General features: G+C 41.2%; 1 protein-coding gene across 2 annotated transcripts in view; it reads left to right on the top strand.

The window, feature by feature from the left end:
- Positions 1 to 21604, top strand: part of RHOBTB1 (Rho related BTB domain containing 1) — a 52352-nt gene that overhangs the window by 811 nt on the left and 29937 nt on the right. Inside the window, exon 2 of one of the 2 annotated variants that reach the window (XM_032694857.1) lies at positions 3384 to 3482. The gene's annotated coding sequence lies outside the window, so the exon portion shown is untranslated. Of the gene's footprint in view, positions 1 to 3383; positions 3483 to 16479; positions 16540 to 21604 lie in introns of those variants that run through there. The other variant, XM_032694858.1, reaches the window with a different exon arrangement.

Here is a 21604-nt window from a genome sequence, read left to right as displayed (position 1 = left end):
TGCCCTTAGGTTCCTTTTTAATCTTAAATTATTAATGGTTCTCTGCATTACAAGAATGAAATTTGTAATTGGTACAGAGTGCAAATGCGTGTAGAGAGCAGGATACAAGAGGACCTGATTATGAAGAAAGATGTACCTCCCAAAAAGACTAGCAGAAGAATGAAGTTAAAGAGCCTCTTCTCTTCTTTACAGTTGTTGAGAACCTCTGGGGAGAAGCACTGGGCTGTATCCAGCCCAACTCTTTTGCAGCTCTCCAAAAGGAAGAATGAGAAAAGGGCAAAACTTTTCCCTACTTGGATATCATAGGAAATTAGAGCTTTAGTACATGCACTTTTTAGTGGCTGTTTAACTGAGTCGTTGTGGGTGCTCCTAAGGCAGGGTGAGTGGCAATCATAGTATCCCATCTTTTTTTGGAACCTGATTGCCAACTTCTCACCAAATGTTGTCATTTGTACTTAGCTAAATAGAAATATTTACATCACATGTCATCAGTTTCTTTTGTCTGCGTAATCAATGCAGGAAAAAATTCCTTTTTCTCTAAGGGAGACCCTAGAAAAAGCACACTTGCCTAAACTGAAGTAGAAAGGGCAAAACACTTGCATTTACTATGGATTCTAGGACATTATTGGTTTGAAATTATCTTGAGAGGAAATATTGGTTTAGGTATCAATGGGAGGTAAAATTTCTACTGTCTGTTCAACCATGTAATGTACAGCAAGTGAGGTGTATCATAGTAAAGATTACAACAGTGAATTAAGGTTCTGCTCTTTCTTTTACTTGAACTTTTTCCGGTATTTGAACTCTTAAAGGCAAAAGTTTGAAGTGAGAACATGTTAAACAAGGAAGAAACATGAGGCTTAAAAGCAGTTTTCTTCTACAGAATCCTTCAAAGTTTGTTGAAGAGATTTGGGGCAGATGTACTGTGAATGTGTGGTGTTACAGAACTGAAAGCAATACATAGAGATGATGGGCTGGTAAAAGGAAACTGGAGTAGTATTAGAGGATCAAATTCTGCAATGTTTTTAGTTTTGTAATAATCTTCAAAAAAACTAGGGGTGAGACAAAGACTGGATCAGCTTAGGCTTCTGAACAAGCCAAAGGTGAAGCTGAGGTGGATTTGAGGAGAAAATTGGGCTGAGTTTTCTTGAGTTTTCTGTAGTGTCACTATGTTAGAGGAGTGTCTTGTCCATAACAGAAGAGGCTCCTAGACCAGATCAGACATGATTGTTGGCCCCAACAAGTCATCCAGGGAGTCTAGTGTTCCACCCGGCCTTGCCTGCATTCCTTCTGGGCCTGGTTTACGCTGCAAATGTTTCACCTGCCAACCTGCAGCAACAACCACCTGCTCCTCACCTTCCTGCCTATTTAAAGGAAATTCCCCCCTTTGGAGAATTAGACCATATAGGTACATCCCTCCCTGAATTACTCTGTGTTCCAGCTGGCTTTAGTTTCCCTCAGCTTATGCTGACTTTGCTGCATGTCCTGCAGACAGTACCATGGTGTGCTTGCTGTTGTGGATGAGTGTGAGTTCAGGTAATGACTGCCTGGGTGTGGAGCAGATGGAAGAGAGAAGGAATTGCACTGCAATGGAAGGAACTGGTGCTCTCTCATGTGGGCACTCAGGGTGAGAGTTGTATAAAGCCAGCTCTCTTCTCAGCTATGAGAGAGACTCACATGAGGAAGGTCCATGTAAGGTTTAGCATCTCTATTCTTCTGAGTGCAGATCATCATCACAGAGATAGATGATCTGCTTGGTATGAAAGATGTTTATGATTTGAAGTTGTAATCAGTCAGCACAATGCTATTTAAGAATTGAGCCTTTCTTTTATGGTCCCAGCTATCTTCAAAACCAGAAACCCAAAGACTGAGGGTGGGAGAATGGAGGCCAGAAACATTTTTCTGTGAAGTGGAACTTTTAGGCTTATGCTTTAGTAATGATGAAAATCAGGTTTAGCTGCATTTCTGTCTGCTTACATTCTTCAAACAACTGGTCTGACTTTACAGCATAACAATTTAAAAACATCTCAGCAAGCAGGAGAGTCTCAGTGTGTCCTTTAATAGGACAATAATGTAAATAATTAATGATTGCTGAAAAAGAATTATGAATGAACTGGTACGTGTCTGTTTGAGAGCGAGAAGGATCTTGATGTATCTTTGGAGGCCACGTCTGTGGATTTTAATGAGGGCAAAGCAGAGAAAGGCTGTTAGAAGTGTATGAGATATCAGCGAAATAAAAACAGGGAGCTCTGGGTTTACGAGCAAGTAAACCAGATCCTTTTTTTTTTTTTTTTTTTGAAAAGCTGCAAGTAACTTCTAATCTTCCTGCCATCAGTACAATTCTCAACAGTTGTAGCTGCATGAAACATGGCAGCTCAGGAAGACTGATACGGTCTTTACCACTAAAGTGCTTATTGTTAAGTGTCAAAGGGAAGGGAAGGACTTCTAGAGGGATATAAAGATCATGCCTCTAGCTCTTGGGTCAATCCCTTTGGCTTGCTCATTTCACAAAGGTGGAAGGAAGTGTTACTTCACTTCTTGTGTTTGCCCTCACTGTTGTCTTATGCTGGCTATCCACAGCAGTTGTGAATTTCTGTGAGTAGCTAACTTCAGTCCTAAATTCAACTCTGAAAAGTTGCTGATAAGAAGGGAGAAATGCCTGGAGAAGCTAAGTGGCCCACTAGTCTGTTCAGCTGAAGAATCTGCATTTTGCTTCTGCTACTCAAGCTAGAGCGTGAACCTCTGAAACCTACATGTGTCACTGAGCATTGCTTTGAGGGCACCATCTGAGCTGAAACCTCAGCCTTGCTCCTGGATGGGAACCAAGCCACAATAACACAGACGTTTACCAAACCCAGCTAAGCACTTTCATAATTAATTTCATTTGGGACCAAAGGGGAAGCAACACAGAAGTCCCAGTTCATGTGTCATCAGGCTGCCAGCCCATATTTTATTCTTGATATCTTCTTGAAGGTGGGCAAAAAAACCTGCTCAGAGTCTGTTACCTAACAGAGAGGAGTTGGTCAACTGCAATAGAATAGTGCTCACTTATGACACCTAAGGTGATTTTTAAAATCTAAATCCAGAGGAAAATTACTAAAGAACAAGCTTCATTTGACAGAGCTCTGTCAATCTCCAGTTATACTCAAGAGCTCATCTAGCTACCCATGATTTCTTCAATTCATTGGAGCAAACAGTATTTTAATGAAGATTTTCAATCTACCTGTTTGAAACTTTGAAAGACTGTTTTGTTTACCAAGCAGCCTGTTTTACAATATATAATGGATCATAAAAGATGTCTTTGCTATTGAATGTGTTGTAATTTTATGTTGAAAATAAGGTTTATTCTCTCTTCTTTTTTTTTTCCCCTCTCCTTTCCTCTTCAGGAATGCCACAGTAAGAGAAAGACATGAAGTATCTTTAAAGGAATTCTGCTTTTGATCAAGCTGCTAAAAATGGATATGAACACTATTTTCTCCTTTGAGGTAAGTATTGACAGGGAGAAATAAAAGAAAACCTGACTTGTTTCACTTAGTGTTGCCTGTCACCACCGCTGTTCTGTCCAGCAGCTTTTGGTCAGGTATTTTATAAAGTTATAGCATCTGTGTCTTGGTGAACTTTGTACTGGAAGTCTTAAATGGAAAAGTCCTAGAATTAATCCTTTCATTTACAGAATTAGTCAGCTTTGTTCTGCTATTCCAGTAGATAAAAACAAAGGCATAAAGGATGGATGTTGTTGCAGGGTTAGCAATGGGTGGCTTCTGCACAGAGTAGCTTTTGACCCAATGTCAGGCTTTTTTTTCAAAGCATCAAAGAAACGGAAGCTGCTAAAGTCTAATTTTCAAGAGCGAATATTTACACAGACTAACTGCAGATGCAGGAAATGAGTGAGATCTTGGGATGAAAAAAGAGATTGTACCACAAATATGCAGGTACTGTTTCATGCATCCAAGCAGGTTTCTGAGTTCCTGCTCTCTGCAACCTAGGGAAAAGTGAGGCCGTTACCAGCCTGAATTACAGGTGCATATTTATATTGCTTTTGTCAAGTAGCACAGCCAGATCTTCACAGTTCCTACGGTAAGCATGTAAGTTAGTGAAATCAAATATGTGTCCTTAATTTAGGATCACAGGAAAATTCAGGTTGTAAAGAACCTCAGGAGATCATATAGTGAAGCCCTCTGCTCAGAACTTGGAGTAGTCAATGAAATTAGGTCGTTTTCACCCATTGGCTTTCTCAGTCTATTGTATGTTCAGAAGCATTAACAAAAGATGAATTTATATCTTGCCATATTTATTGAATGCATATTATAATAATACAGATAGGAACATAACATGCTACTAAAATTTATCAGAAGGGAAAATGTTTAATTAAGACAGGATTGTACAGGAATGGTCTTTTTCTGAACAAAAAAAGAAACAATAAGTTTCTAATGTGTTCATTTCTTGCAATTGCAAATGAAACCTCTGCAGGTCAGCTAACACAGTGACATGCTGCCAGTATTTTCAAAACGGGTTCCCTGCAAGAATTACCCCTTCCCAGGCATCTCTAGGGAATCTATTTATTTACTTCCTCATACAAGCAAAATTGCTTTCTCATAATAAGGGGAAGGGAAGTGAGCACATTGCTTATCCTGTCTGATACATGTTACTGAAACATTTCCTCTGAAGTATAAATATTTGTTCATGGGAAAACATAGTGACAATGTGAATAAAAATAAGCATCTTGTCAGGAAGCTTAGGGAGCAATGTCTCCCCTGGGCTCTAAAAGTAAACACAAACCAAGGATTCCCCCTCCCCCCATCATTATGTACTACCAGGCAGAACATTTTATGAACCATAGGAATAACTACTTCAGCTGTTTTGGCCAGGGAGGGTCATACAATGAAGGGGTTAATCCTGTCAGGAGAAAGATATTTTAGCATTCAGAGCCTCATAGGAGGGTCATTGAAGTGAAGAGACACTTGGTTTACTTTGGATTTATGCTTATCTCAATGTGCTTTGAATTGATCCCTCAAAATTGGTAATTTAATAGCTTTAATAGTTACATTAGTAATTTAATGAGCCCCTTTCAGCACATCATCAAAGACAAACATATACTTTGTGAATAAAAATAGAAGTCATTTTATAGGTAATGCAGTTCCTGAAAGCCAGTCTATAATATTACATATATGCAGGTTGTGATTGCCTTGGTTTAACCCCAGCCAGGAACTAACTACCATGTAGTTAGTTCTCCTCCCCAGGGGGGAGGAGAATCAGAAAAAAGGTAAAACCCCTGGGTTAAGATAAGGACCATTTAATACTTGAAATAAAATATAATAATCATTGCAATGAGAAGAGAGACAACAAAAAGAGAGAGAAATAAAACCCCAGAAAGACAAGTGATGCACAGTACAGTTGCTGACCAAGGCCCAGCCCGTCCCTGGGCAGCAATTGGCAGCCCCTGGCCAAATCCCCCCAGTTTATATACTGGGCATAATGCTTTATGGTATGGAACATCCCTTTGGCCAGTTTGGGTCCCCTGTCCTGGCCATGCTCCCCCTCAGCTTCTTTGTGCACCTGCTCACTGGCAGAGCATGGGACACTGGGAAGTCCTCAATTTGGAGTAAGCATTACTAAGCAACACCTACAACATCAGTGTGTCATCAGCATTCTGAATAAATCCAAAACACAGCACTGTACCAACAACCAGGAAGAAAATTAACTCTATCCCAGCTAAAACCAGGACGGTGATGCTATGAATTATTTAATATGCACTAAGACTGATCTCAGCATCAAAAACTACTTATTAAGGGAAATGGCACACCTTAGAACCCCAATATCTTTCTTCACCTCTGCTCCCAGTTTCAAGTCTCATTTCTCAACCTGATTTTCTGTCTCTAAATGAATTTCTAAATGACATGCATAAATCATGTAGTTAAATTACAGAATAGTGTTCTCAGAAACTTGGTGTTTCCACACCAGTTCCTGTTGCTTCTGTGATTTGGTCTCACTTGTTAGAGAACGCATCTGCAGATCTGAACAAAAGTTAACTTGTGTATTATCATGTGCTTGAGTCAGAAAATGCTACACCTGTGTAAGGCATGTCTTTGTAGAGGTGTTATTTGCTCCTTAATATCCTGGTCACAGCTTATTTGCTTATGGGCTTTTGTGTCACTTGAGGCATTAGCAGACGAGTAGTAGTAAATTTAGCTCTCTGGATAAAGAAGCTCTTGCTTTCTCAGAGATTACTTTCTTCATGCTCAGTGGAATAAAATAGCTACATGTGTGATAGCCTCTACAGTGCAATTTGGTAATTTAATTTAGCTGACAATTCAGATTGGTAAAAGCAAAGTTCTGGACTGTGCAAACCCAGCAGAGGTGTGTGTGTAACGGTAACCTTCAGTAAAATCAAATGTGGCAGAGGAAATTTTAAATTTTAAAACTGCTTGAGTTAGTTCCTTGCAAGGTGATCACTGTTTGTGGCTACAGATTAGAAATTTGGGGGACTGCCTTGTGTGTGTGGTTGCGGTGTGAGGGGAAGGGCAGTGTTGCTGTTTGTTGCTTTTGATCTTCGTAATTAAATTTATGTTCTCTAGCACTGTTTATCAGACTGTTGAAATCCATGTTTCTAACTTCATCATGGGATCTCCTATGCTTTACAGAAAGTAGAGTGAATGATTTTCACACCACCAATGCAGAATCAGGAACAATTTGTTATTAATAGGTGTGAAATGAAGAAAGAAATGGCGCAGTTCTGACATGTCCATTAATTCAGGGAGCTTAAGCATCGAGGTACCCAACTCGTGATAAAAAAGCAGTGCTGTTGCTCCAGAGCATTCTCTTGCCAACTGGAATTACCTGTCTCTCCCACTTTTGGAAGCAAGGGCCTAGAACTCCAGATGAGAATTTGCAGCAATAAAAACATAGTCTGGTAACAGTACCTGAGCTTTAGCTACTTGCTTGTTTTCACCACTTTGTTGGTGATGAAATGTGCTTCTACATGGGCTCCTACATGTGCTCAGCATGGGCAGGTGTTCCAGTACTTGTCCTGAGCAACAGGTACTGTTTACATTTGAGGTGAATGTTATGGCCCTTGTGGCTGTCAGTGTTTCAGTTCTTGATTTATAGCCATTGCTCAACACTTGAACCCCTTAAATTTGGCTCTTGTGTTTCAGAGACGTGTTTTTGACTGTCATATGTGCTTATGACAGTAATGTGGATTATTGGTCACTAAATAGAGGAGAAGGTTTCAAAAAACAGTTCCCAGTATTCTAAGGAAAATACCTGTGGGTCAGGCTTTTCTTGAGGCAATGCATCCTTCTCCTCTGAATTTCTCCAGGGGTGAATTGTTCTTTTAATCCTCCTTTCCTCATGTGTTTGCAACAGTGCTTCCCACTGGCAGCACTGTAATTAGGGAACTCTCAGCATTTCTCGTACAATAATGGTGCAGTAGTATTTTAGCTGTAGGTCTGAATTTCAGCTACTGTAAGAAAATTAGAATGGTGGAGAAATTTTTACCTTCTGTAACAGATACAGTTTGATGAAATTTTATTGGCAATTGCTTTTGTAAATAATTCATATTTTTCCCTGCAAAAATATTTTGGTGATGAGGTGTGGGAGGAATTCAGTTCTCTTGAGGATTTTATAATGCTACAAAATGCACCCTGCTCTAGCAATTTTGCCAATATGTATGGGAGTAAATAAGATTAATACCTTTGTCATTCTTCTCTTCTGCCATTACCAAGGAAAAGGACTCTTGCCTGACTTGGAAAAGACTGTAAAAGGGTTCTTTAAAAATAAAGCTCTACGTGCCTTGCTACTTTATTGAAAGAGAAAAAAACCCTGTTAGTAGGATTCATGATGCTTTGGCAATATGACTTCCAAGCAATGAGTGCATGAGAAATATCAAGGTCCTGGAATATTTTTGATTTTGTTAAAGCTCCCTGATGCCTGGTTTTCGAAACCACTGCTAGTGGTTCTAGTTTGGTTTTAATTTTACAAAGGTAAATTCTGCTCCTGACATATTTAAATGCTGAAGTTATCAATGTATGTGTAATTGAAAAGGGATGTCTTTCTCTCCGTACTTTGCAAGTTACACAGTATACACATATTCCTTTAAGCCCTCTGATTTTTGCCTGATCTGCATGTAACAATGATACTTTGGCAGCTACTGAAGTAGTATGTTCTACACCCTCTGTAAAAACTGCAAATATGTGCAAGAAGTATGTGATTTCATGGTCCATGGCTTTTGAATGGTAGCATTAAAAAGAACGGAATCCTTCTTGGTAACTATTCCGAATAAACATAATTAAGGAAAGTCTCATCAAACAGCCTGGGGTGAAACATGAAAATTGTCTTCATTCCCTGCTTCTTAGACTGGGAATCACTTGTGTGCATTCCTCTGCAGTTTCTGCAATTAGCATTATCCTTCAGCTAAACCATTTTGCTAGAATTTATAGAAAGTGTTTCAGGGGGAGAAGGATATCCATCAGAACCAACCCTGGTTATATTCTTTCTGCATATGATTTAAGGCCTTAACTCATTGGGGAAACAAAAAAAAGTGGTAACTAGATTTGCTTAGACACGTTCAAGTAAACCACTATATATATGAACTGTGTTTGGACAGTAGAAACCTTGTGTTGATATAATCCAGTCTAACCCACTGAATTTGTTGTGTTGCAAAAGTGCAGTCTTTGCAAGGCAATCTTTGCTGGTGTAACTAAATCATGTAATTAAACTGGTGTAAGTGGTTGTAAGAGGCACAAGGTCTTACTTTCTTGGAAAAGATGAATGGTTCCAAGGTATAAAATGTGCAGAATGTAACAGGAGCTTCAGACTTTGAATTTTGATCTTGAGTAAAACCACAGTGTTGCTACTGTGCAGGATCATACTGTTCAAAATAAAGGAAGAATTGTACTGTAATCTTGAGAAGGATTATAATCCAAATCAGTACATTCTTTGAACAACCTAGTGAAAAAAATATTTAAGTTACAGGTGCTTCATTCATTTTGGTTTTGCTTCAGCTACTTTAAGTTATACATCTTCATCTTTCTAAGACAGGCATGTTGCAACTAATTCTGTGGATTTTTTTCTTCTTGAATTACCACTGGAACTGAAGCCCAGAGGAGTCACTGAAAGAATGCTTTTCCCCAACAGTTTCAGTAGGATTTATATCAGGCTCTTAAACGGTAATTGGGGTCTTTTACTTTCATGTCTAGCTTGCTATGGGACAGAGGTGCAGAAGAGCAAGTTGTAGTTAATAAGGCTGTTTCTCTAAGATTAATGATGATGAGATTAAGCTGCCCTTGATTCTTCTATTTAATCCTGCTCTGTTGGTTTGACACCCTATAAAGATCAGGATATGGCTGTTGGCTGCTGTTCTTGTATATAAGCAGTGATTCAGAGACCAATAACACTTGGCTTTGGCAACTGTGAAAAAGGCAAGAAAATCTGCTTTGCTTCTCTTTCCCCTCCCCACTCCTATCCTGTATCTTCCAGTTCCTGTAACTAGAGATCTGTGTTCTAGACTTGTCCTCGTGATCTCTGTATTACATCAGTATAAGTAACTCAGCAGGGATGGCATATTGTTGCAGAGATCTCTATTTGTGTGTTGTTCCCATCAAATTTATGCAATTTGACCAGCTTCTACAATTTGGTCTACATTTTGTATCCTTCTGCATGTAAAGCTACTAGTCTTTTAATAGGTGATTTATGCAAACCTCAAAAGGCAGGCAGAGCATTTTTAATGCTTGAAGAATAAGGGCTGATCCATTTATATATGGTTTTTGAAGCTCAATAGCTCAGATCAAGAGTGAGAAGCAAAGACTGCATTTGCCGCTGAAAACCTCCTGTAGTTGTAGTATAAAGATGTTCCAAGTCCCTTTGAAACTCAGTAGAGACAAGTGAATTTTGACTGATCTACATAGAGAAGACATGGAGACTGACAGCTACCCAGAAGGTCAGATAGACAGACAGAAAATCTTCCCCAGCTGACTGTTTGCTATGACTCTCATTCCACAAAGAAGTTCTTTCCATTCCATTAACATCTGATTAGATGGCAGAAACACTTTAAGATCTGAACAGTTATGCAGGTGCCAGCACTATTACTTCCAGATTCAGTCCCTTGCCAAACAGCAAAATGACACACAATCAAGAAGAAATCCTACTAGTCAGTTTGTCCTCTTTAGCTCTTGTTTGGAACTGTTTTTATAAGCTGATTGAATCTTTCTTAAACATGTAGTTCTGAGGGTCTAGAAGCATGGAATGTAGCAAATACAAGCTGTTGCAAAATTATTACCATTAGAGAAGATTACACATGTAATACAAAACTCTGCCATAGAACAAATTCTTAATACAGCCTTGTCCTCTCTGGATTGTGAATGCAGTGAGCCATAACTCTGCCACTTCTTCCCTTGGGAGACTCTTATGTAACTGCTCAGCTGTTTCTCTTGCTGTTCTTCTTATTAAGCCAAAATTTTGTTTTGCTTAGTCATATTCTGGTACACCTAACTTTGCAAACTGGGACTGTTCAAGTGAATCCACTCCCTTTTAAGACCAGACTATACAGCCTGTAGAAAGACAAGTGCAGCAGCAAAGACAGTATCAGAGTTTTGTAAGGCTTCATGAGAGGCTCTGACAGCACAAGTGAACATACCTGGCTCAGCCGGGCGCCCTTCCAGCAACACAGGTCAGCCCTATCCTGGGCTGTGTTAGGAGGAGTGTAGCCAGGAGGTCGATGGCAGGGATTATTCCCCTCCACTCAGCACTTGGGAGGCAGCTCCTGAAGAGCTGTGCTCAGGCTTCACTTGCTTGGATTGACCAGCTGAGGAGAGTGCAGTGAAAGGCCACTGATATGGTTGGGGACTGAAACACGAGATGCACACAGACACTGAGGGAGCTGCTTATCTGGCCTGGAGAGGAGAAGGCTAAAAGGGCTTCTAATTACTATCTCAGGTACCTGACAAGGGACTATAGGGGAAACTAGATCTTCTCACAGTTGCACAGCAAAAAGACAAGAGGCAGCAGTCACAAGTAGCAGCAAGGCAGGTGTAAAGAAAAACATTTTCTCAGTGGTTGTAAAAAAACCCATTATCTTAGTGTGGGACTAAGCAATGGAACAGGTGGGTTGGAGACTGTGGAATGACCATCCTTGACCTGATCAAGGTTTGAAATTAGCTGTGCATTGAGGAGGAGATTAGACTAGATGAACTCCAGAGGACCCTTCCCACCTAAATTGTGATTCTGTTGTGGGGTGAGGTGGAGAGAAGCAGGGTCTTGTAATCAATGGGTTAACTATGGAAGCAAGGAAATGCAAAAGCCCACATCCTACACATGATTTGACTGAAAACTAAAGCATTGCTGAAATATAACCCTCTGAAAAATTGTAGATATCTAATTTTTATTCCAAGTTATAAGTATTGGCATTTTCCTTCTCTAGATAGTCCCTTTCCTGTTTACTCAGCTGTTTAAAATGTATGCCTATATTAAGCCTTCTATATCCCCCTTCTAGTGAAAAAGAATGTAGAAATATAATTCATAAGGCAAACAACTGGTGCTATGTATCATTCACAGAATGCTTTAATAAAATCTGGTGCACTGCGGGCTTCTTAAACGATGATGGTCTTGCACTATATTTAGCATTCAATGAATAACTGAAAAAAACCCCTAACAAATAAATGCATAGTGGTCTATGTCAGTGTCCAATGCACACAGTGAAGGTATCATTGTATATATTGCATCTCTTCATCTCTGAGAATTAAGGCAATTGTGTGGGATCGTAAGAAAAGGGATGCAACTGGCCTACTCAATTTGCATAGCTGGCTGAGAGTACATGTTGACATCACTAAGTAGATCCACCTTACGTCAAACACTACATTCTGTCCATATTGCACCAAAGAGTAAAAAGGACTGGGTACAATGCACAGTAGTTTTGAAGAGAAAGCTAATTGTGAATGCATAAGTATTTGGCATGGGTGCATTGCAGGCCTGAATGTAAACCTATTAATGAAAAAAAATGTACTGACAGGAAACAGATTGAATTTTATCACAATTTGTATAGAATATATATTTATGTAGTTTTTTTCAAGGCATTTATTCTCTTTATTAATTTTTTATGGGTAAAATCTAATGAAATGTATCCTAATCCACTACAGAAGTAGTTAGAAATTATTTTGATCTACCCGCATCATTAAAGCCTTTAAGCCTAATTGTGGGGGAAAAGTAGACTTCAATGACAGGAGCTGGGTAATTCTGATATTTTAATTCACATGCTGCCAGTTGGCTGAGACTATGTATATCACAGACAATGGGTGGATGGTGAAGAATATAACTGAAGTACCACATGTCTCCTTATTTTGGTTGTACATCATTCACTCGTGTTCTTTTTGTGTTGTTGAAAGCAGATTTCATGGGCTGTAGAGAGCACCTTCTGTCCCTGTGAGATTGCAGTGTGGAGCCCATACGGGACAATTTAACTTACTTTGTTTTACTTAATTTCTTGTGCATTTAAATTATTTCCACCAACAATCTTTTCATCTAAACATGCTCCTAAAGTCTTCTAATATGAAAGGCATTCAAGAATAAGGAAGAGAGAGGAACTCCAGTTTGCCCTGTACTGTTGAGTTTTGGTTTTGGACTGTCACAGGCACCTTCTGCAATGTCAGACCTTTCAGTGTACACTCAAACTCAGTCCTGTAACTGTCCCTGCTGACTGTTGGTGGTGTAACTTGTCTTGGGAAACAGCATTTGTTGCTTGGGTGTTAGTACCTAAAACAGAGGAGAAATAATATCAGTTGTCCTGAATTAAAAGCTTGCTCCTTCCCTCAGATGGAGCAAGGAGCCACATCACCAGTTTGTTTGGGTTTTGTTGGGTTTTTTTAAGCAGACCATACCTAGACCTCTAGTGCAGGGAAGAACCCCTTCCTTCCATATGGCCCATGGGTCTGGGATGTAGACTTTCTCAGAAGGCTGCTAAACAGAAATATAAAAACTAAACCCTATAGAGTTACCATGCTTAGGCTGTCATTCTGCAGATAGAGCAGACTTAGATTATGGTGGGGTGGTAAGAAGCATGGGCTGGTCCATTTCCTCCCCTTCCAGAAAGTTTTGTCAAAGAAGCTGAAGTAAGTGCTTATAGTCCTTCTTCCTGCACCTCCTGTTATCCTTGACTGGTATTTTTTCAACCTGTCTGAGCCTTTCCCTGTTGTCTCAGGAGTGCAGAGGATGGAAGGGCCTGAGGGCACTGAGCTTCAGCATTTCTGAGCTGGTAGAAACCTCCCTGAGGAGTTCTACTAACACTGCATGTCAGAGCAGCCTCTGAAGTTAAGCTAACTCTCCAGATCCCAGAGTAGAAAGGTTATTTGTAAATTCATTTACAGTTTATGCACAACTGATGCTCTCTCTCCTGATGTTTTTTAATCATGTGAGAAATATAGTCTCAAAAACAAAAGGTTAATTTAGCCCCAGAGTAACAAATAATATGTTGGAGCATATGGGAATGTACATTTTACATTTACTTCCAAATGCGTTCTGTAATTTAGCAAAACCAAAATAGTTCTAAGTAAGTAGAATTCTCCGTGGGTGTGAATGCATTTTTTAATTGTTATTTCATTCTTTTTTTAATCCAGTTCTTCTCTCAGCTGTGATAGTGTTAAAAGCGCATAACGGAGCTGCAGTGATGGAGCACGCTTGGCAGCCCATAAACGTGTTTTGGAAAGCTGTATCGACTTGGCAAACAGGGACTCTAGTTAAATGGTCCAATGCCATGTCTTCTAGGATTGCTTGCAAAAACAGAACTTACTCCCTTCCCCTCTAGCTGTTATTCCCCCCTGAAAACAAACAAATTAAAGTGAAAAATCCAAGCCAGCTACCTGGGATACTTAAACATCTAAATTGAGTAAAATTTTACCAGTCATGTATTTTTAATGCTTATGCAAAGTCAGTGGGAATACTTGTGGTTTATTACCGTGCTTTCTTGTACCACAGTCTAGAAACTGTCAGTTGCTCTGCACCCTGTTAGAGATTCATTCTATCCACTTCTCGAGATGTCACTCAGGTTTATGGTCAAAACTCAACTGTTTGTTTGAAAAGTTTGGAAAAATGTAAATATGATTGTGTGTCAGAGAGCGGAGAGCTTCTGGCTGTCCTGGGGTTTTATTTTATACTTTGCCAGAAAAGCTGACACCTGAATTATATAAGAATTTTTACGTTTGTGATGGGAAAGCACTGAATGGTAAAAGTTGCTGTAGATGGCCATTAAAATGGAAACAACATCATAGCACGGAGCTATTTCCACAGTTGCAAAAGCCTTCAGGCTCTGGGTACCCTTTGATGAAACAGAAAAAGAGAAAATCTTGAGACCTTTTCTTTATCCCCATCAAAAGCAAAGCTCTCTTTCTCTTTTTTAACATTTCGACCACCTGACTAATCTGTGTCATTGCTGTATTTTGCTAAATTTACTGTTGTGCACTAAAAATAACACCTTTTTTTCTGCCCTCCTCCTTTATTTCTGTAGTAAAGATCTGTAAAGAACTTGCCAGCAGATTTAAAGGTTTGTGGAGCTTTTGTTGTTTTTATTTTTTATTGCAGTCTAATACTTCTTGAGTCAGTACCGTGGCAAGTCTGGTTCCTTTGTGTTGTTTTTCTCTCTCACGATGCTCACTTAACCTGTTCTGACATTAATGCTCAGTGCTTGCAGCAGTGATAGTCTAGGTGTTTTTAATAGAGGCATGGGTTCTAGCTGTGTGATTTGTCTTCAGAAACCGATCATTTAGACTGTAGAACAAAGGTACCAATAAGGAATTAAAAATTGCCATACTATAAAAGGAATAACTTTTGTATCACCCTGCTTTTTTCAGTCTCCTGAATTCAGCAGGATGAACCTGAGCGTTTTTGTTTTCTTAAAAGTTGTGTGTTGGAGAAATGAGTGAATACCTGGGCTTGTTGTTCTTGCGTAGTATGAAAATTTTTAGCCCTCATTTGTGGAGAAAAAAAGTTCCTGTAGATCTCGAAACTTAAAAAATGGAAGGTAATTATACTATACATTTTAAATCTGTTGTCATTCTTTTACTTTTTATTGCCTGCATTATCAAGTTGATATTTTTTTTGATTGCAAGTAGGTTGTCTGAGTTAGAGCTGTTTTCGTTTCTGATGCATTTGTCTTGTCCATCCAAACTCTGTGCAAAGCTAGGAGAGTAACACTTAATATTTGCCATGATGCACATTGTTCTCTTGCCCCTAATAGCTGCCAGTGATATGAAGTTGCAAACTGTAATTTGTCCTGACATAGATGTACTCAACTGAAAATTGTTGCAGTCTGACCTGGTTAATGTAAGTTTGGCTTCTGGGTATTTGAAAAATGTAAGTAATTGACTATAACCAAATGCAGTTGGATGCTGTTAACCTGTTAATGGTACTGTTAACTATTATTATAAGTGGTATTTTTAAAAGAACTTTATAATGTTTACCAGCAAAATACCATGTTAATGCTACGAGACTATGCAATTTGTGAGTCCTGCTTGCTGTTAAGAGAATATTTTTTGAATAGTGACTATTTTTTTAATAGTCACAGCTGTGTCAAAAAGTTCCCTTAGCTGCAGCAGTTGTACCCATGCCCCTTACTGGTCAGTGACATTTTTGTTGATGTCAGGTGGTAAAGGGAAGAGCCAGAGACTGCTGCAGGGAGTGTGGTCAGGGAGCCTGGTCTGGATTGTGAGTGCTTTCTGCAGTAGCACTCAGGGCCTTGAGCTGTTTTCACTGGTTTGAAAACACCAAGTCTACATTGTCAATATAAGGCAAGGGGGGATTGTGGTTTAATTGTTACGTGTTTATTTTATATGAAGGGTTCAAACATTAGTGAAAATAGAAGCGATTTCAAAACATAACAGCAGCACCTGCACTAAGAAATCACACACCCAGCTTAGGGCATTATCCAGGGAGGCCTTCGGAAGCTTTGTGTTGTGTATGTATACACGGTGTTTACAGTGTCTATGTACAGAGAATGGGCGGGGGGGAGGGGGTGTAGTATCGGTTTGGTTTTGGCTGGTTTCGTGCCCGAGCTTTTCCTGTGCGAGGCCGTGGAAGAAAGCCCCCGCCTGCCGCTGTCGGAACAGAGGATCGGGATGTGCCCCGGGCTGCCCCGCTGGGGCAGGATCGGGATGTGCCCCGGGCTGCCCCGCTGGGGCGGTGGGGAGGACGCTCCGCGCTCCTGCGGGCGCTGGGCGGGCGGGGGCGGCTCCATCCGCCACCCCTTTACGCGCGGCCGCGGTTTCATGAATGAAATCCAATCGCCGCGCTAAAAATAGACCGCGGGGCCGGGACGTCACGGCTCCCGCCGGCCCCGAGCCAGCGCCGCGGGGCGGGACGAGCTGCGCCGGGCCGGGCGGGGATCCCGCGCTCGCCGCGGGGCCGGGCGGGCGGAGCAGCGCCCGCGGCGATGCCGGCTCCGGGCGCTGCCCCGCCGCCGTGAGGAGCAGCGGGAACGGGCGGCGGCGGCTGCCGCCCCGTCCCGACCCCGGCGCAGCCCCGCCGCTTGTACCCCGGCTGCCGGGCATCCCGCCCTCCCGGGTAGGTCCCGCGTCGCCCGGGCGCGATCGTGCTCCGACCCGCCGGTGTCGGGGCCGGGTTGGCCCCCAGCGGCCCCGCAGGGGGCGGGTGCCGGCGCCCTGCGCGTCCCGTTTGCTCGCAGGTGCGCTCCCACCTTGTCGGGAGAGACAGGAGGAGGAGGAGGAGTTGGCATCCTCCCCTCTCCCGAGGACAGAGGGCTGAGTCCTTGATGAAGCGGATCTGTCTGGCTTCCCCTTCAGCGAGGCCACGAGCTGTAAGGCAAAAATAGAGGGGTACGATGTATATGGGAAATAGAAACCTCCTGGCGCTTGGTACTTCTGAGTGTCATTTACTAAAAACTCGGAAGAATTTCTTTTCCTCCCTCTTTTTTCCCCTTGTCTTTCCCCCTGCCGCGTCTGTGGAGTCTGTTGTGAGTTGCTGTGACAACAGCAGGAGGCTGCTGGGGGGTCTTGCAGCACAGATTATCAGGTGTCTGTGTCGTGACCTATTTGGGGGCCACAGAAAAGGGTAGAGCCAAACAGTAGTAGACTTTTAATTTGTTTAATCAACCTTTAGTGGCATCCAGCATCTAGAGCAAAGAGAAATCAGTCACTAGACATATTGAGGCAGACTAGTCAGAGAGCTCCGAGTTGCCTTCTATTGGTCAAGGCACCACTCAGGCTTCTGAAGGAAGCAATATACTTGTTTAAAAAATGATAACAATAAAAGAAGGCCCTTGAGGCTCTGCATATGGTTACAGCAAGAGCAAGGAAGTGATGCCAGAATAGTCTCAATGACTTTGTTCATCCTCAGTTTGTGTACTATTTCAGGACACACAGCTGACTCGAAGCCAAATGTTCAGCTTGAGCTGTAATAGAAGCTGGGGTGGAAATAAGCTTGCTCAGTGTGCTTAAGGGGAGTTCTTTAGCTACTGGTCTTTCTAGGTAAAAGTAATGCATGTGGGGAGAAACTTACCACTCTTAGGACTACACTGAAGACTTGTCATATGACTGCTCAGTGTAAGTGGCAGTTGAATGGCACAAATCTCAGTACAGGCTGTGTTTCAGGACTGGTAATCACACTACATGGAAACAGAATGGCTTAATTTCTTTTCAGTATTTTTCTGATTTCCTCTCCCATTAGGTTATGCTTTTCTTGTCTATGCATGTTGGATTTGTACACGATATTCTGTGTCTCAGATATACATCGTATCTGTACGCTATTAACAGAAGAAAAAGGAATTGTGAGTTCAATATTTGTACTAGGGTTCTTTATCTGAGTGACATAATACTTAAGGAGCATAAGATCTGGGACAAACTGAGATACGCAGAAGTATTTTTATCCATGAAGAAATAAACATCAATTTTAGCTCTGGGGAGTTTTCTAAAACTCCTGCCCTTTTAAAACTCCAAGCTTCACAAATACTGTAGAGCATTAGGCTGAGAGGAAGAGCTGATCACTTGACCAGTAAATCCCAGTGTTTGATTCTTTGCTAATACATTTTATTTGCTGGAAAAATGCTTGAGTCCTACATCCAGATGTTGCCCTGTGCTGAAGGAGATGAAAGGACAGAGAAGCCTTGAAGGAGGAGAAGCAAAGGAGCAACAGGTGTTTGATATTCTCCTCCCTTGCTCCCATCTATCCTGCCAGAAGAGTACACAAACATTGTAGGACAAAGTATGTGCTTGGGAGGGGGGGGGGAGGGAAGGGCTGAGCCGTCCTTGCTGCACACAGCAGACATGTGGAATAGTTTGGAGCAACACTAGTCAGACTGATGTGAATGTACCCTTGGATCATTGATTGGGTTTCCATAAAAGAGTTCAAAAGCTTGTGCTGAAGGAGTGGATGGTGCCTGAGCTAGAACTGGCGCAACCTGCAGTGCGTGTGGTCACATCTCTTTGGTACCAGGGATAGGTTGATGAAATAAAAGTATGCATTCCCTTTGGTTCCCATCCAACACCATTCTACTTTCTGTTTTCCTCTCCTTTCTGTCTGACATGAGACACAAAATAGCATTTTCTTTCTTCATTTTAAAGTATATTTTTCTTTGCAAATGAGTCTCTGTGTGGCACTAGACAATACAAGTAAGACCCACATCTTCATGTCTCTTGCACTATTCAGTTAATGTTGCTGAATTTGCATTTGAGACGTAAATGCAGGACTTGACCCATGATCTGAAAGTAGCATTTATCTGAAGTCTGACATCCTGAAGCGTTTGCTATTCTAGTCAGTGTTTAGGTCTTTGGGGGCTTTACCTGCTGTCCCTGTGAGGTCTCACTCTCCTTGGGTAATTTCCTTGTGGTAAGAACTTCTGGGGATGAACAAAATCACATATAATGTCTTTCTAACATCACTGATGAACGAAGAGGAAAATGCATGAGAAATGTCACAAAAAGTTCAAGAAATAAGAGCCTGATTCTCTATTTTGTAGAGTAAACAAGTACAGAAAGTGAATTCAACAGCTCTCTGTGCTAGAAGGTCACCAGTGTCTCTGGAATATTTTTCTTTGTTTGTAGCTCTAGCAAAACTTGATAAATATTTGCCTCACAAATGCACAAAAGTTGGGAGAATGCCTTATTTGTTGGTGGTTGTTTTTCTTTCTGTACTGTTGGGAACGCTGCTCAGAATAATGTTGTTACCAATCAGCATACAGTGTTAACACCTGTCTTTATAAATGGGTGAAATCACCAACAATCTATTCTACAGTATCAATAGTTTAATACTGTACAAATGTCTTAATTACAAAAGAGTAAAACCAGAGGTTTCATCAACTTTATTACAATGAAGCCTAGTAGTGTTGAATTAGGCTTTTCCAGTGACCCTTCTTCCATAAAGCTCAAGTTTTTTATATTATCCCAGATACTCTTGGGCATTGCAGTCAGTAAGGATTCAACTGTAGCCTGGCCCCAGTTATGTTGATCTGAATACTAAAGCAGGAGCCAGAGCATCTGATGTTTTATCTACATTAGTGGATCATGTGATGCAGTTGCAGGGGACCTGGGCATAAAAAAATTGGTGCTGAGGACCCAGTGTCCACACTGCACACAGTTCAGGGACAAAGGGTGTTACTTCAGATGGCCTTTAGTCTGGTCCTGTGGACTGGACATTTACACATTAATGGTGGGTGGCACACCTTTCACTTCAGATTCACCTGAAAGGAATTCGGTTTGTGCACTCTGATGTGAACCAAAGCATGGAGCATTTGTTTCAAAAATGTATTCTTGAGCTGAATTAAAATGCTATTAGCAGTGCACCCTTATTCTGTTCCTGCAGTATCATCTTTTCTTGCAGAGGGAGGACTAATCTAAGGACTCTGCACAATGGCATTGTATGGGTGGCTGCTTTATAAAGTGCCAGCTGTTTGGTGATGGTTATCACCATCAATGGGTATTGTCTGTTCTTCAGGTATGTGGTTCTCTAATGTCAGCCTTTTAAACAAGGCCAAATCTTGGTCACTCCTTAGTCCCTTGTGTCTGCTGGAATTATCACTGTTAAATGGAAAGAGTAGTCAGTTGTAGCTGGGTGTATCTGAAATCCTCACAAAATGCATCTGCAAAGACAAAGTGTGAGCCTTAAATCAGTTATGTACCAGCTATGGGATATTTCCCTCTTTCCAGGGGTGGGTCCAGTATGGTCACCCTTTTCGACATCTGTGCACAGTGAGAGAAGAAGCAAAAGGAGGTACAAGGGACTGTCTCGAGTTGTGGCTTGTTCTTGAGGTAGACTGAAAAATTGGTGAAAGGAAGAGTGACAGCACTGCAGGCTCTCCCACCACATAGAAAACACTTATCCCAGATTCTCACACACAAGGTTCTTAAATATCCTTCACCTGCTACATGGATTAATTTCTTGGGAGATGATCTCATCGCAAAGGATATCTCAAGGTATATCACAGGTCAAAATAATACATAAGCTGCTCCATGTAATCACTTTGCTGATTTCTGCCCTTCAGATCTTCAGAACTTGTCAGAAAATTGACATAGTTCAAGTCTAATCTGAACTCTGTATTTGGATCTCTGTTTGGTCTGATAGTCTAGGTATGTGTAACACAGAAACAGGTCCTCGTGGGCTCCGTGTTTTTCAAGGAGGCTCAAGAGAATCTGTTATTGTACCTAAAGCTGAATGTTTTCATGCTTGGCTATTGAGCTTCAGGGCAGTCTGTTTTATACATTGTAATGGGGGAAGAATTTGTGTTCTGCTAGTATCTCTGATTTTTGTTCATCTAAGGAAGTGCTTATTCCTGCTGATCAGAAGTTGTTCTTTTGATCACAGAGGTAGATCAGGCTTGATGAAGGGTCCTAATAACTAACCATTAGAGACAAACAGATCTGGACTCACACATGCAATGAGCAGAGTGACAGGCTTCTGATACTACAAACCAGGAATTCCCTGTCTCTACAGTTTCTACAAAAGTTGTGGTGATGATTTGACTGAGAAGTTTTCCAGGTAAACTTAGAGACATCTGTTCTGTCTTCAACTTTACATCTTCATCAGGGGCTGTTCTGTTCATTTCTATGTGAGACCATGGTCAGTTTTTTTTCTCCCTTTAAAATTTGAGGGATAGAGTGGGGACTGTGGCAGCTGAATGAAGGCTTCTGAGAACTTAACTCTTCCAGCACGATACAAAGTAAGAGGTTGCAGCCAGGAATAAATCTGGTGCTTGTTGACCAAAAATTGACACGAAAGAAGCTGGTTCAGGTAAGCCAAGTGGGGTCTCTCTTGATGGCAAGCTCAGTACTTACCTTCTCCAGCTGTATCAAATTTTAGCAGCATTCTATGGGATTTATATCTTTGTTGATACTGGCCCTAAGCTATTCTATAACAGGTGAAAAAGGGTAGAACCAGGTTCTGCCCTTTTGTAAGATATTGATCTGCATTCTCCTTTTGTGAGCAGCAACAGCCAGGGTTATCTCATTTATTAGCTCATGCAGTGAAAAAAAAAAAATCCTGTCAGCTACCCCTCTCCTTCTATCCATGGTAGATCCAAGGATCTTGCATTGTGGATCAGGTCAACTTTGGAATATAAGGGCTTTTCTCCATTCCCAGTCATTGGCTGTATCTGTTTTCTTTGGTCAATGGACCAGGT

The sequence above is a fragment of the Chiroxiphia lanceolata genome, chromosome 8 (assembly GCF_009829145.1).
Source record: "Chiroxiphia lanceolata isolate bChiLan1 chromosome 8, bChiLan1.pri, whole genome shotgun sequence".
NCBI classification, from domain to species: domain Eukaryota; kingdom Metazoa; phylum Chordata; class Aves; order Passeriformes; family Pipridae; genus Chiroxiphia; species Chiroxiphia lanceolata.
Note: the sequence above shows the minus strand (reverse complement) of the source record. Positions and strands in the feature narration are given on the sequence as shown.